Source organism: Artibeus jamaicensis, unplaced genomic scaffold (assembly GCF_021234435.1).
Source record: "Artibeus jamaicensis isolate MK-2021 breed Jamaican fruit bat unplaced genomic scaffold, CSHL_Jam_final contig_519, whole genome shotgun sequence".
Taxonomy (NCBI): domain Eukaryota; kingdom Metazoa; phylum Chordata; class Mammalia; order Chiroptera; family Phyllostomidae; genus Artibeus; species Artibeus jamaicensis.
The window spans coordinates 12,463,744-12,479,070 of NW_026521871.1; the positions used below are offsets into that span (position 1 = coordinate 12,463,744).

The following is a 15,327-nucleotide window of genomic DNA, read 5'->3' on the forward strand; positions in this document are numbered from 1 at the left end:
CTTCTGTATTTCCTGGGAGTCTACGGTCCTGGAAGGGGAAGCAGGGGTGTGTGCCACCTGGTGGTCTTCCCTGGTACTGCAATGCCTGGAACAGCCCCCAGGTGGCGCTAAGGGAGCAGTTTGGGGAGGAGCTACTGTGCTGACAGGGCTGCAGCCCGCAGGGAAGAGTGAGCATCAGGAGTGGGAGTTGAGGGTGATATGACTGAACACCTGCAAGCCAGTGCTTTCTGTGATTGCATCTTCTCAGTCCTCACAACAGGACTGTTCCCAGTTTACAGGTGAGGTAGAACTGAGGCCCAGAGGATATGCCAGTTACCCCAGCACAGAGGTAGAGCTGGGATTGAAACTCCGGTCTCTGTTACTCCGAGATCCCAGCCTCTTCACCCTGTTGCCCCTGGGGCCCACTGTAGAAGGGTTGTGCAGCAGACCCCCGGAGAAGGGCCTTGGGTCCTACAGGACAATGGCCATGGGGAGTGTGGAAGGAGCTCAGACCCTGTACATCTGTCAGTAAAGTCGCCTGGAGTCCCCAGAATCTATGGGCCCTCAGGGAAGTTTCTAGAAGCAAATGGGGGGACAAGGGCACCTGAGCCACAGGCACAGGCCTGGGCCTGCAGGGAGGCTAGTCTGGGCCTGCTGGGCCTGTGTCTCCTGGGAGCAATGGCCCCCAGGACCCGGGCAGGAGAGGCAGCTGTCCTCACTCCAGCCTGCCGCCGGCCTCTCAGGCTCACAGAGCTTGAGGAGAAGAGAAGGCCTGGGTGGGCAGGCCCCTGGGGCTTGGGCAGGCTAGGGGGGCCATGGTCATACTCCCAGGGTCCCTGACCCAGTCACCCACAGTCCTGGCCCAGCAAGTACACAGGAGCCTGGGACCTTTATGGATCCAGGGGCTATGAGGGGCCCCTGAAACTGCCCCCTCTTTTTTTGCTGAGAAGACTTAGTACAGGATACACTTGGTGCAGAATGTGCCCAAAGACAGTCAGCCGGACCCTCCTGAGAGTTTCAGGAACCTCTCATTTCTCCCTCAGCCCCAGACCAGGGAGGATGAGGAGCCAGGACAGATGGCCCGAGGCTCTTCATGGCCTGACCTCTCAGCCAGGAAGGCCTGGCCAGTCGGCATGGCCTGAGGAGGTCAGCTGGGCACCACAAAAGCCTCAGAACAAACTTCTCAGGTATGGAAGAATGGCCCTCCCAGGCCAGCTGGCAGAGAGAGGGGGCCAGAGACCCCTTTTCTTCACATGACCACACAGCTGTACATGGGGCAATGGAGGCTGTGGGCAAGTGTGTGCCCTGGTCATTTTTCACAGCCTCCAGGCCCCTCAAGTGAGGCTGCAGCCAGCTGAGCCTGACAAGGGGCAGCAAGGGAGACAAGCAGGGCTGGGGCACCTCACAGAGCTTTGCAGACCGGGCTGCGCCTCCTGCCTTCAGACCCCACCTTCACTGTTCTCCGCTCTGTGCCGTTGGGGGGTTACCTCTCCAAGCCTCGGTTTCCTCCCCTGTTAAGTGGGAATGAGAGGCGCCTCATAAAGCAGCTTTGAAAATGAAATGAGGGGCGCAGTGAGGTTGCCAGCACAGTGCTAGGGAGATGAGGGCTCTGAACGCAGAGGCAACACTTGACCAGTCAAAGGCAAGGCACCTGGTGGGGTTGGTGGTGTTCAGCCCAGGCCTCCGTATAATTGCAACACTTAGGGGTCACGGGACTCAACCTGCAGCAGCTCAGGATGCGGTCTCACAGCTGTTGTTTTTTAACAGCTTTACTGAGATATAACTCACCTGTTATAAGTGTACAGTATAAGTTTACACCCCACCAAAAATTTCATTTCACCTGCTCTCAGGGGCACAGTCCCAACAACCAGCTGCTCACCACCACCCTCAGAGAACTGAACTGCATCACCTTGCAGGACACAGTGGCCCATGTGGAGGAGGAATCTGCACCCCTACCTGTAGGACCAGGGACAGGTGGACTCACGGACCAGAGACCCTGGCTGCAGTTACACAGCATCAAAACTGCAAGATGCAAACTGGGGCAAAGAGGAAGCTTCTAGGCTATTACCCCTGAGAGGCAGGACAGGGCTCTCTCCCAATAACTTCAGGTCCTGTAGATTTTACTTCCTAAATGGTCCCAAATGTGTCACCTTCTGCCCTTTCCTGGACCAGACCCCTATCACCTCTCCCAGCACAGAGCAACAGTTAATGGCCTCCAGCTGCCTCTTGACCTCTGCCCCTCCCCCCAGTGTATTCTCTACACAGCAACCCAAGAGAACGCTGGAGAGCCCACACAAGCGCTCTCCAGTTCAAACACATTCCCTGCCCCGCTCCCACCCCACCACGGGTTTAAGCCCGACCTCGGGCAAGGAATGGCCTCCTCATGGCCCCTCCAGCCTCACCTCAAATGTCTCTCTTTTGCTCTAAAGGCCTCGAGCCAGTTTCAGTTCCACCATGGTCTCTCCCACTTCCTCTTCTGCCTCCTTTCCCTCCAGTCTGGGCTGGTGCTTGAACTCCTAGGGCAGAGGAAAACACAAGTCAGTTTGGCAATAGGAAGAAAACGGGGACCGACCAGAAGGAAGAGAGAGCTCAGTGGTGGCAGTGGGGGAGGGGATCAGAAGAGACTCTGGCGAAGCCTTGGGTGTAGACTGGGCTTTGCCTGCAAGTAGCCTGCAGGAGCATGCGCACTGGGCAAGGGCCGCCAGCCGGAGGGCGCAGCCTACTTGGGCGACAGTACACATCTGGTTTGACTAGAGGGCACGTGTAGGGGATGGCATTGTCACCGGAAAGGGACCAGGCCAGGAGCGGTCTGCCTCCGGCCAGTAGTGTGTGGGTTCTTGACTTCATACAGGAAAGATTTCACAACCTGACTCCAGGTGATGTTGAGAGTATGTTTATTAAAGTGGGGCGGGGGGCGGGGGCTGGGGTGGGCAGGCAGTGAAGCAACAGGAGAGAGCCTGGGCGGTGCTCTGCTTTGGTTCCAGAGAAACGTTATAGGAAAGGAGTGAGCCAAGGCGGGGGCAGCAGTTAGCTCACTGGAGGGTGAGAGAAAAGGGGGCCTTGGAGACGCGTTCAGGGACCAGCTGCCCGTAGCTCCCCTGGTTGCAAGTCTCATGGAGACCCCTAGAGTTTAGGAGAGAAAAGGAAAGGTGTGTGCCTGAGAGGGAAGGAAGGTGTGGGCGTGCTCCAGAGAGAGCCCACACTGGGTCTTCGTCTTGAGGACTCTTCTATTTTCTAAAGGTGGGAATTTTAGGGGAGGATCTGAATAGAATATTCCTTCAGCTTTATACTGATGCATCAAAATGAGGTTTATTCCCTTTGACTTCACCTGCCCTTGGGTGCAGTTGGCCAAACGGCAGTAATGGAATTCTGCCCTCTCCTGAGTGTGGTGATTTAAACAATCTACCCTTGGGTTGGGCAGAACTTTCCTCTCAGGTGTCCTTGGTTAGGGATGGTAGGATTTTGAGATTTACTAGATGGCGACTAACTGCTTAGCCATGTAGCCCCCTGCCTCAGTTTCCCTGTCCCCTCGCCCTGGCTTACTAGCCCATCTCAGGATGATGCAGCCTGAAAGCTAAATTCATCGTTTAGGCCCAACTATGCCTCAAAAGACTTCCATTTTTGCTTTTACAGGAAGAGACATTTTCTCCTTCTCCAAGCAGTATTTCATGAAATACTTTTCACTGTGCACAGAGGAACCCAAAGATGAACCAGCCCTAATTCACGGCCACCAGGCCAGGGACTTCCCACGCCTGGCTGAGGCAGAGTGGGACAGCTCCATGCATCCCTGGCCCAAAACACCACCTTTCTGTGGCTTTCTTCAGCCAAGACAAGACAGGCCAAAATTCTCAAAAAGGGTTTACTAAACCAAGAGCAAACAGGAAGGAAATAAACTCCTAGACTACTTGACATATAAAATGAATCAGACTTTCCACAGGTTCCCAAGCCTCCCAAGCCAAAAATGTTGTCTTTCTGTTCTCATCTGAGAAATCTGCACGCAAGCCCAACATGCGGTCGTGACAGCCAAGGCCGCCCACCCTCTCTCTCACCAGCCGCTCTGGAGATAGCTCATCTTAGACATTTTGGTGGCGAAAACAGCCTCCCCCCACTCTGCCCCTCACTTCCTGTTACCTGCGTTCTGGGTCCCCTCTTCCTCTCCCCTTCTCTCATTTCAGACTCACAGCACAGTAACAGACGGCGGGGAGGGAAGTGGAATATTTAATATGATACCCAGAAATTTAATCCTTTAATCAGAAGTTGCCAATGAGCAATAAGATAGAGCCTTTCCTCAGTAAATATTTCTAACTTCTCATGCTTTGGAGGGTGACCAAAGAACTGGCCCTCTGACCTCTGGCTGAGAGAAATCTCCCTGTCAGTGTCTTCCTTTCATGAGGCAATTGTATGCATTGCCTCCTATCACAGCAATTTGTCCCAGATGGTGGAATCCTTAAAACCTGGGTGATTTTCTGGCTCATCTTTACTTTCTCCACATAGCCAAGTGCAGGGTTGGGTGTGGGGCAGCTGCCACACACAGGGCTGGCTGTCCCACAACGTGGGCAGTTTCAAGGTGAGTGGCACCATGGCATGTGCCCCTGAGAAAACTCCAGTTTGGTGTTTGAGAAAGTTGCTCGCACAGATGCATTGCTGAAGATCTCCTGCATTTCATTCTCTGCACAGAAGCGTTTTTCCTGCCACGTGGCCACGCCCAGAGCAATCATGACATCTGCTGTTATAAAGGAATCTCAAATCACGAGACCTCTGGAAGTTATTTGCCTGCTCTGCAATTCCAGATCACAGTTCACCCATGTAGTTACTGCTTCTGGTGTTTGTTCGTCAGGGCAGATCTGTGTTTGCACCTGGGATGCTTTTCCTTGTGCCTGAAGGACTTGCTTTAACATTTTCCATAGATGCAGGAGATGCTTCAAATATCTGAAACACCCTCTCACCCCGTGCTGGACAGGGGATTCTGGACTGACTCTGTGTGTTGGTGCTTTTAGTGTTTTAAAGACTTGTCCCCATTGTGTCACTTGTTTGTTTTGAAAGAAAAATCTGTTATCATCCTTAGCAGCCTTATTTTTGTTCCTCTGTAACATGTTTTCTTTGGTTCTTTTTTTTTTTTTTTAAAGATTTTATTTATTTATTTATAGAGAGAGGGGAAGGGAGGGAGAGAAACATCAGTGTGTGGTTGCCTCTCACACACCCCCGACCGGGGACCTAGACTGCAACCCAGGCATGTGCTCTGACTAGGAATGGAACCAGAGACCCTTTGGTTCACTGGCTGGCCCTCCATCCACTGAGCCACAACAATCAGGGCTTTCTTTGGTTCTTTTAAGATTTCTCTTTATTGCTGTTCTTTTTTTTTTCTTTTCTTAGTCATTTAATTATGATGTGCTTTGGTGTCATTTTCCTTGTCTGTTATGTTTGGGATTCATTGAGCTTCTCGGACCTATATGAGGCAGGATAATAAGAAGCTAGGAAAATTCTTGGGCAAATGAAATGGGGAAACAGACAAGAAAATTTAACAAGGACAAACCCTTAGAGCAATTTACAGCCAGCTAGTGAGTTGCAAGACCATATCTCCCCTAACCAAGGACACTTGAGAGCAAATGGCTTACACTTCTCCTCCCTGACAGAGAGCACTCAACCTCCCCGGCCACAAACCGTGGACCTTGGGGAAGAGAGGAAGAGGAAAGCCAACGTGGATGGGGACCCAGCAGCCCGCTTGGGAAGAAGCTGCACATTCCCGTTCAGCTGCACCTCCCAAGAGAAACAGCACAGCTGCTCTCCGCCCAGGAATTTCTCCCTCCCAGATTCCTCCATTTCCCCTGTGTAAACTTGCTTCTGAAAGCCCAAGGGAAGGTGAACCTTAGTTTTAACCCTCCACCTGCTCAGACTGCTGGCCTCTGATATGAATAAAAGCGCAGTTATAATCCAATCCTTGTCTCTGCTTTTTGGCTGAGCGGTGACAGGCAGCACAAGCCCTACGCTCAGTTACCCTCCAGTTTCAATACTATAGATTTTATAGTTTTCGTCAAATCTGGAAATTTGCTATTATTCCTTTCAGTTTTTCTGTCCCATCAGCCCCTCTGCATTCAGAGATCCCACTTGCATGTGTATTACAGTGCTCAAAACTGTACCACAACTCAATGCTGTTATTCATTTTTTTAAAGTTATTTATTTTTAGAGAGGAGAAGGGAAGGAGAAAGAGAGGGAGAGAAATATCAATGTGTGCTTGCCTCTTGCACGCCCCCTGCTGGGGACCTGGCCCACAACCCTGGCATGTGCCCTGACTGGGAATCGAACTGGTGACCCTTTGGCTTGCAGGCCTGCACTCAACCACTGAGCCACACCAGCCAGGGCTCTTTCTGAGTCCTCTCGTAGCCCACATTGCCAACCACCCTAACATTTTGGTGGCCTGTACAGGGACATTCTCTATTTCTCTCTCTCGGGCCCTGAGACTTGAGACTAGGGGGGCAGTGGGCAGCAGAAGCTCAACCAGGTTAACCCCCAACCCTGGCTCTGTGAGGTTTGGAGAGCAGATTCCAATTCTTCTCTTTCTCTCCAGACTCTGTAGGCAGCCTCCTCCTCACCCATCTTCACGATGTTCGATATAAGAAAATTAGGTTTTTTCCACAGAACAATTTGACTGGAAATCACCGGAAAACAAGAACAGAACATGATTAACCATGCCCTGCAGCCGCGGGCAGAAGATGACACTGGAACCTACCACAGCCTCTGTTGTTACAACGTCCAACAGTCCGGGGGCCACACAGCAGCAACCTCCACTCTTTCTTAATCCAACATAAATCAATAAAAGCTCAAAGCCCCCCCCCCCACTTCAATGCTGCTGTATCTCTCCACACCATGCCCCTCTCCTTTCTTGGAGAGTGAATAAAAACTTTACTTTCCCCTTGGCTGGTGTGGCTCAGTGGACTGAGTGCTGGCCTGCAAGCCAGAGGATCTCTGGTCGATTCCCAATCAGGGCGCATGCCTGGGTTGCGAGCCAGGTCCCTGATGAGGGTGTGTGAGGGGCAAACACATTGATCTTCTCTCACTCACTTCTCCTCCACTTCTCCTCTGCCTAAAAATAAATAAATAATCTTTAAAACAAACAAAAAACAATTTTACTTTCTCCAAAAAAAAGTGATTGTGATTTTTATTTTATATCTCCATACCTCTGCTTCACTTAAAAAAAAATAGGCTCTATTTTTTAGAGCAGTTTTAGGCTCACAGCAAACTGAGAGAAGGTAGAGTTCCTTTATACATCCTGCCCCCACGTGCATAACGTCCCCGCTGTCAACACCCCCCACCAGAGTGGTGCGCTTGTTCTGTTTGATGAACCTGCGCTGACACATCATCATCATTCAAAGTCCACAGTTCACAGTGGGGTTTGGAGCTGGAAGAGCCAGCCTTCGTGCTGGCTGTCACTGCCAAAACCGCTAAGTAGAGACAGGGATCGGACCTCTCTGGGCCCTTTATTCAGACGCCAGCGATCTGAGGAGACAGCAGGTTATGTACCTCAAATACCAGCTTACGTCTCCTCTCAAGCTGACCTTTCTATAAGGAGAAGGGTAGGTAAGGGGTTTGGGAAAAAAAGATTAATCAGATAAGAGTTGCAATCAGGGTGGTTTTTCCTAGTACTTTTTATCTATTGATCAACAGTTCTTTATCTGCATATCCTCCCTAGAACACAATGGCTCAGCAGATTCCTGGGACACAAAGTTTAAACTGCTTGCCCGCCTCCTGGAGTCATAAATTCTAATTCCCGGAATAACTGCTTTCCACGTGCATTAATCACTTAAGCCTATCAACCATCATTAAGGCTAGAATCTGTGTCTCTCGAGCTCTCCTATCAGGCTGACTCTTAGTGTCCAACATTCTCTGGGTTTAAACAAATGTGTAATACCATATATTCATAATTATATTTCCACTGCACGATACAGAGTTATATATTCTGTATGATACAGAATAAGTTCACTACTCTAAAACTCCTGTGCTCCTCTTAGTCATCCTCTACTTATCTTTTTAAAAAATATATTTTATTAATTATGCTATTGCAGTTGTGCCATTTTTTCTCCCCTGTTTTTTTCTCCACCTGCACCCCCCCACCCCTCGCCACCAGCATTCCCCCACCTTAGTTCATGTCCCTGGTTTGTACATATAAGTTCTTTGGCCTCTCCATTTCCTATACTATTCTTAACCTCCCCCTGTCTATTTTGTACCTACCATTTATGCTTCTTATTCCCTGTACCTTTTCCCCTATTCTCCCCCTCCACCTCCCTACTGATAACCCTCCATGTGATCTCCATTTCTGTTATTCTGTTCCTGTTCCACTTGTTTGCTTAGTTCATTTTGTTTTTGTTTTTGTTTTAGGTTCAGTTATTGATATTGAATTTGTTGTCATTTTACTGTTCAAATTTTTGATCTTCTTTTTCTTAGATAAATCCCTTTAACATCTCATATAATAAGGGCTTGGTAATGATGCTCAACCATTTCTGTGAGCATCCTAATTACTAGTGTTTTGAACTGTGCATCTGATAGGTTGGCTATCTCCTCGTCACTTAATTCTATTTTTGGAGCTCTGATCTGTTCTTTCATTTTGTCTCGCTGCACCACTACATAGTAAGGGGCAGAGCCTTAGGTGTTCACCAGGGTGGGGCAACCCACTCAGCTGCATCCTGGTGGTCTATGTGGGGGAGGGGTCCAAGAGGGAACAATGCCACTTGCTCAGCTCTCAGCAGGCTTTCAGTCACTTCCCCCGCTACCCACAAGCAAATTGGGCCCTTCTGGTGCCGATTTCCAGGCGGGTGTGTGTGTGTACATTCTAGGGCCCTGTGAATCTCTTTAATGAACTCTCTTGTGAGGCTGGGTGTTTTTTCTGCTGCCACAACTCCCACAGGTTTTTACAGTCAGAGTTTTTGAGGTCCACGCTGGACCCCTGGGTTGCACAGGCCATCTCACTCCCCAGTTGTTCCTCCAGGTTTATCTGCACACACATGTGGGTCCACCAGCTACTGCCTCACCTGCCCTTGTCCTCTAGCCATTGCCTTGCCACATGTTCTCTCCACCCTGGCTGCCCTTCTCTGCCTAGCCTACTGGTCTGGCTGAATGTTTCTTCTTTAACAACTTGGTTGTCAGACTTCCATACAGTTCACTTTTTTGCCAGTTCTGGTTATTTTTTGTTTTTAAATTTGTTGTTGTCCTTCTTTTGGTCACATGAAGAGGTAGCATGTATCTACCTATGCCTCCATTTTGGCCAGAAGCCACCTTCTACCTAATATTTGAACATATGGAATACAGTGATCATAAGTTTTGATATCCTTGTCTACTAATTTTAATACTTGTGTTGGTTCTTGGTCAGTTTTAATTAATTGATATTTCTCCAGTTTCTTTTCATGCCTGGTAATTTCTGATTGGATTCAAAACATTGTGAATTTTACCTGACTGAGCACTGGATATTTTTTGTCTTTCTATAAATATTCTTGGGTTTTGTTCTAGGATGCAGTACCCTCTGGGTACTTTGCATGGTGACCCTGAATCATGATGTTTTCCAGTCTGGCTTCTGAGAACAGGCACTGCTCCCACCTCTGTGAGTTCTAAGGATTGTCCTCTCTCATCCAGTCAGATGGTTCTTTCCCCCAGCCTTGGACTTCATCACATGCATGCACTAATGAGTATTCAGCTGAGTACTCAAGGAGGACCCTTTCTTGCTCTGTCATCTCCAGTGGGCTGCACCGTGAATCTACCACCCTGGCTTCCCTGAACTCTTCCAGCTCCACTGGCTCCGCCTCCCTGTGCCTCAGCGTGGAGACTGTCTCCAGGCAGTAAGGCTGGGCAGTCAGAGGGCTTACCTCCTTCATTTCCCATATCTCAGAGTGTACCGCCCTTTTGTTGCCTGAGGTCCAGCATCTTGAGAACTGTTGTTTTATCAATTCGATCTCTCTCTCTCTTTTTAGTTTCTGTCAGGCAGGAAGGTAAATATAGTTCCTTTTACTCCATCTTGGTTGAAAGCAGGATTCCAGATGCTCCATCTGGAAAAATAAATTATGGTACATGTATGTGATGGAATATCATACGACCTTGAAAAAGAATGCCTTAACCTGTCACAAAAGACTACATATTGCATGATTCTATTTATATGAAATGTCCTGAATGGGTAAATCTATACAGTCAGAAACTGAAGCCACAGGGGAGTTGCAGGGAGGGGTGGCGGTAGCTAAAGGGTGTGGGGTTTCATTTTGGGTGATGAACCAGTTCCAAAACTGTGGCAAATGTTATACAACTCTGAATATACTGAAAACCATTGAACTGTGTACTTTAAAGGGGTGTAAAAGAAAAGAAATGCACTTGAGCTACATGGCTTTGAAAAAGTCAATTTCAGAAGCAGGGCAGGAGGAAATCTGGTGGCAGAAGAGTCCTCTGAGCACAAATAGCTGTTTACATAAAGCTTTAAAATAAGCACAACATTTCTCTGGATGTTCAGGGATGCCTCTGGCCTGTGGTGCAGAGAAAGGTGGGGTTGGTTCCTTCTGGAAGAACACAGATAAAATTAGGGCTGTGTGTTGGTGAGGGAGATAAAAGGGTGGTGATTTTATCTCTAATGTTTTATGTCTTGGTCTGGGGCAGCCTTCACCTGTGCGCTTTTCTTTATGTCTAAGTTTTCTTAGTAAGATTCCTTGTCAGATAAATCGTTCAGCCTTTCCCCTGATGCCGGGGCCCCCTTCTTCCCTGTGCCCACACAGCACCCCATGGAGAATTCCAGCACCATGCTGAGGGGCTGACTTCCCATTGCTGATGCAGAAAGAACACCTGATAGTTTTAGGAACAACTTCTCAAAGCATGTTTTTTACTTCCCCCAGAAAAACGCAAGTTTCCCATCACCCTTGCCCATGCCGCACTTTTCCTGATCTTCAAAAGTCCCAAAAAACCTACCGAGCTCATGAGCACAGCTTCCTCTGGGCCTCAGCCCAGGCTCATTCCGTTCTCTTCCTCCAGCCAGGCTGTGGCCATCACACTGCTGCTGCTGTGGTTCCCGCTGTAGCCCAGACGCCCCTGCCGCTTCCAACAGCAAATGCCTAGCTCACAGTAGCCCCACCTGCCGGCCGCACCAGGTGCTGGGGCCAACACTTGGTCAAGCCCATTCTTCTCCCCTCTCGCTGGCACCTCTCCCAGCAGGAGAGCCGTCTTTCCAGCCAGCCTCACCCAGGCCTGGGACTGGGTCAGGCCTGACCCCCAGGTGACAGGACAGAGAGCCTGACCCCACACAGCCCTGCAGGCAGGGCTGCCCCTCAGGGACCACCATCCTTGGGCCCAGCCTCCCAGGCCTGGCACACTCGGGGCTCTGCCCAGCTCCCAGGCCTTGGTTCCTGCTGGTTCCTCTGCCTGGGGCTCCTTCCCTGACCCCAGACTCTCGCCTACTCATTCCTTTTAACTTTTGAAAACTGTGAAATGTCACCTCCATAAAGAAAAGCACCTAGAACAGACAGACAGTGTAACAAACCATTTTAAAGGGATGCCTGGGTACCCAGCAGTCAGGTCAAGAGACAGAACGCCTATCTGTTCTTTAAAAAAACACTTTTTAAAAATTATGAAACATTTTCAACATAAAACACAGAGATGAAAATAAGTATTCCCAGGGCTTCCACGGAGCCCCATGGACCTCTAATGGTTTCCCTTACATTCTTCAGATTTTTTCAAAGAGGCAAATCATTCCAGATAGGGCCCCAGGACTCGTTCTCTCCGATCTGCCTCCCCCGGAAGAAGCCAGAGCCTGGGCCGGGTGTTCTCACCCCCGAGGTCTGTGCACATCACAGAAGTCTGCATCCTGAGCTCCCGCCTGCTCTGCCCTGAGTGGTGTCCTCGCCCCCACGCGACCTCCTGCAGCACGCGGCTTCCGGTGTCACGGCCAAGGCTTTCCCCAGCGATAAAAGTGTGGGTCTTCAGCACACCAAAAGGGTGCTAAATTGTCCTATAGGGGGAAGGTGTACATTTCCATCCTTGCTAATAGGGACACATAGCTTTGCCTCTCAGCAATACTTGGTATTAGCAGACTTTAAAAACGTCACAGGTCTGGACTTCCAGGCAAGATGGAGGCGTAGGTAGACACACTGTGCCTCCTCGCACAACCAAAATAAGGACAACAACAATTTAGAAACAAAATAACAACCAGAACTGACAGAAAATTTAACTGTATGGAAGTCCAACTACCAAGGAGATAAAATAGACACATTCATCCAGACCCGTAGGCCGGACGGATTTGGGCAGCAGGTGGAGAAGGGTTGCAGCACAAAAAGCGGTAGCACCAGACGCGCAAGGCACCCTGGGTGCATAAGACCACAGCGGGCAGACCCCGGGTGCAGGGTGGCAATGGGCAGACCCAGCAAGGCGGTGATTGTGAAGAGCGAGGCACTGTGAGCAAGGCGGCTGGCTGACCAGGCAGTCCCACATTCACACACACAGATAAACCAGGCAAAACTGGGGAGCAAGACAGTTCGTGCAACCCAGGGCCCCAGTGTGGGGAAATAAAGCCTCAAAACACTGATTGAAAATACCTGAGGGGGTTGAGGCAGCGGGAGAGACCCCCAGTCTCATAGTAGAGTTCATTGGAGAGACCCATGGGGTCCTAGAACATACACAAACCCACCCACATGGGAATCGGCACCAGAAAGGCCCAGTTTGCTTGGGGGAAGCGGCAGAAGGGACAGAAATCTGACAGAGAGTGGAGCAAGCACCATTGTTCCCTCTCGGACCCCTCCCCCACATACAGCATCACAACCCAGCAGCTGGGTTGTCCCACCCTGGTGAACACCTAAGGCTCCACCCCTCATTTGTAACAGGTGTGACAAGACAAAAAAAAATGGCCCAGACAGAAGGACAGATCAAAGCTCCACAGCAAATACAGCTAAGGGATGAAGAGATAGCCAACCTATCAGATGCGAAGTTCAAAACACTGGTGATCAGAATGCTCACAGAACTGGTTGAATTTGGTCGCAAATTAGATGAAAAAAAAATGAAGTCTACACTAAATGAAATGAAGGAAAATGCACAGGGAACCGATGGGGATGGGAAGGAAACTGGGACTCAAATCAATGGAGTGGACCAGAAGGAAGAAAGAAACAAACAGAAAATGAAGAAACAAGAATTCAAAAAAATGAGAAGAGGCTTAGGAAACTCCAGGACATCTTTAAACATTCCAACATCTGAATTATAGGGGTACCAGAAGGGGGAAAGGAAGAGCAACAAGTGGAAAAGTTATTTGAACAAATAGTAAAGTAGAACTTCCCTAATCTGACAGAGGAAATAGACTTCCAGGAAATCCAGGAAGCACAGAGAGTCCCAAAGAAGTTGGACCCAAGAAGGAACACACCAAGGCACATCATCATTACATTAGCCAAGATTAAAATGAAGGAGAGAATCCTAGAAGCAGCAAGAGATAAAGAGACAAGAGTTCCCATCAGACTGTCAGCTGATTTCTCAGAAGAGACCTTACAGGCAAGAAGGGGCTGGAAAGAGGTATTCCAAGTCATGAAAGGCAAGGACCTACATCCGAGATTGATCTATCCAGCAAAGCTTTCATTTAGAATGGAAGGGCAGATAAAGTGCTTCTCAGATAAGGTCAAATTCAAGGAGTTCATCATCACCAAGCCCTTATTATATGAAATGTTAAAGGGATTATCTAAGAAAAAGAAAATAAAAAACATGTATAGTAAAATGACAGCAAACTCACAATTATTAACAATCACACCTAAAACAAAAACAAAAACAAACTAAGCAAACCAGTGGAACAGGAACAGAACCACAGAAATGGAGATCACATGGAGGGTTAGCAACAGGGGAGTGGGAGGAGGAGAGAGGGAAAACGGTACAGAGAATGAGTAGCATAAATGGTAGGTAGAAAATAGACAGCGGGAGGGCAAGAATAGTATGGGAAATGTAGAAGCTAAAGAACTTATGACACATGGACATGAACTAAAGGGGAGAATGTAGGTGGGAGAGGGTGTGCAGGGGGAATGAAGGGGGAAAATGGGACAACTAATGAAAGGGGAAAATGGGACAACTAATTGTGGGGGCGACTACTTTCGAGAGGTCCCCCCGGTGTCACGGACACGCATGAATAAGTAAATATGGCCGAGACATGCTGAGACCTGTTTGGGGATGGAGGCGTGGGCTGTGTGGCCAGTTTCTCTGGGTAGAAAGAGGCCAGCAGCGGCCAGTTTCTCCGAGGAGAAAAAGGCCCCTAGCGCCTCCTCTCCATAGCCTTTTATTGGGTTGTAATACACAGGAGTACAGGGCGGCAAGGATCAAACAGTAGATAACATTACAAAGAGATCTGAGGGCTTCAGAGTCAGTGTCTGTCAGGAAGAGAGTTGCAGAAACTTTGGGAGACATACTCATTTCCTCTCGGACCTTTATCATACGAATGAAAGCACTCTTAGCAGAGCAGATTTCACAGGTTTATCAGCAAGTCTTTGTGGTGCCAGATTTTCCGCCAGGGCACGCTCTGACCAGGCAAGGAGCTGCACCTCTCCCCATCAGGTATTCAGGCTTAAGGGGATTAGAGCCGGGAAGTGCTTCTCCCAGAGTACATGGGGACTCGGGCTATGTCAAAGCCGGGGGGGCAAGAGTCTATTGCTCTTTGTTGCAGCCCCCCAGTCCTTCCATGAAGGCCTCCCAAGTGGTCGAGTCTGGCTTAGGTTGTCCCCCTGCTGTGAGGGGTCTTACTCGTCATTGACTTCCGACCAAGTTCTGGGGGCAGGGAGAGAAACTGAGGCAGCGTTTGCTACCAGAGACCGGCTTTGTCTCCTGCTGCTGGCATTCCAGAGGTCATCTCTCACCCTTAGCCACAAGGGGTAGAGATACAATTCCTAAAATCAGGCAGAGCGGTCTACTACAACTAATAGCACAATCAATAAAATATATTTTAAAAAATGTTGCAGGTCTGATGGTGGGACCTACTCAGTTTTTGGATCTCAGGATTAGACGTCTCCTCTTTCAGGAGGCCTTCCTCAGTCTCTGCTGAGGAAGGAAGAGCCAGCACCTCCTGTGTGCACCCACCATGCCCTGCACTGTAATACATTGTCTGCTCACAGACCTCCACGAGACCATGGGGCCTACTCCTTGTTTGCAGCAGTTCCCCCCCACCCCATTCTGCAGAGTCCCCAGCATGCAGTCTGCGCTCACGAAATGCTCAGAGTGAATTAAGGAGTCTGGCCTTCATTTCTGGGTCATGACCACAAATGTACTAGAGAAGCCTCGTACATCTAGACTAGAAGCCTAGCCTAGAGAAGCTCAGGCTCTGCCCTTAGTAGTGGATCAAGAAACATTGGCACAAACTGCAAATCCCCGTCC

General features: G+C 49.3%; 1 long non-coding RNA gene across 1 annotated transcript; it reads left to right on the forward strand.

Moving 5' to 3' along the window:
- The first annotated feature begins 7,388 nt into the window (after positions 1–7,388).
- On the forward strand, positions 7,389–10,776 carry LOC128628035 (uncharacterized). The gene is made up of 3 exons (XR_008392357.1): positions 7,389–7,550; positions 9,478–9,568; positions 9,705–10,776. It is a non-coding gene; the product is annotated as an uncharacterized LOC128628035 (long non-coding RNA).
- Positions 10,777–15,327: the final 4,551 nt, after the last annotated feature.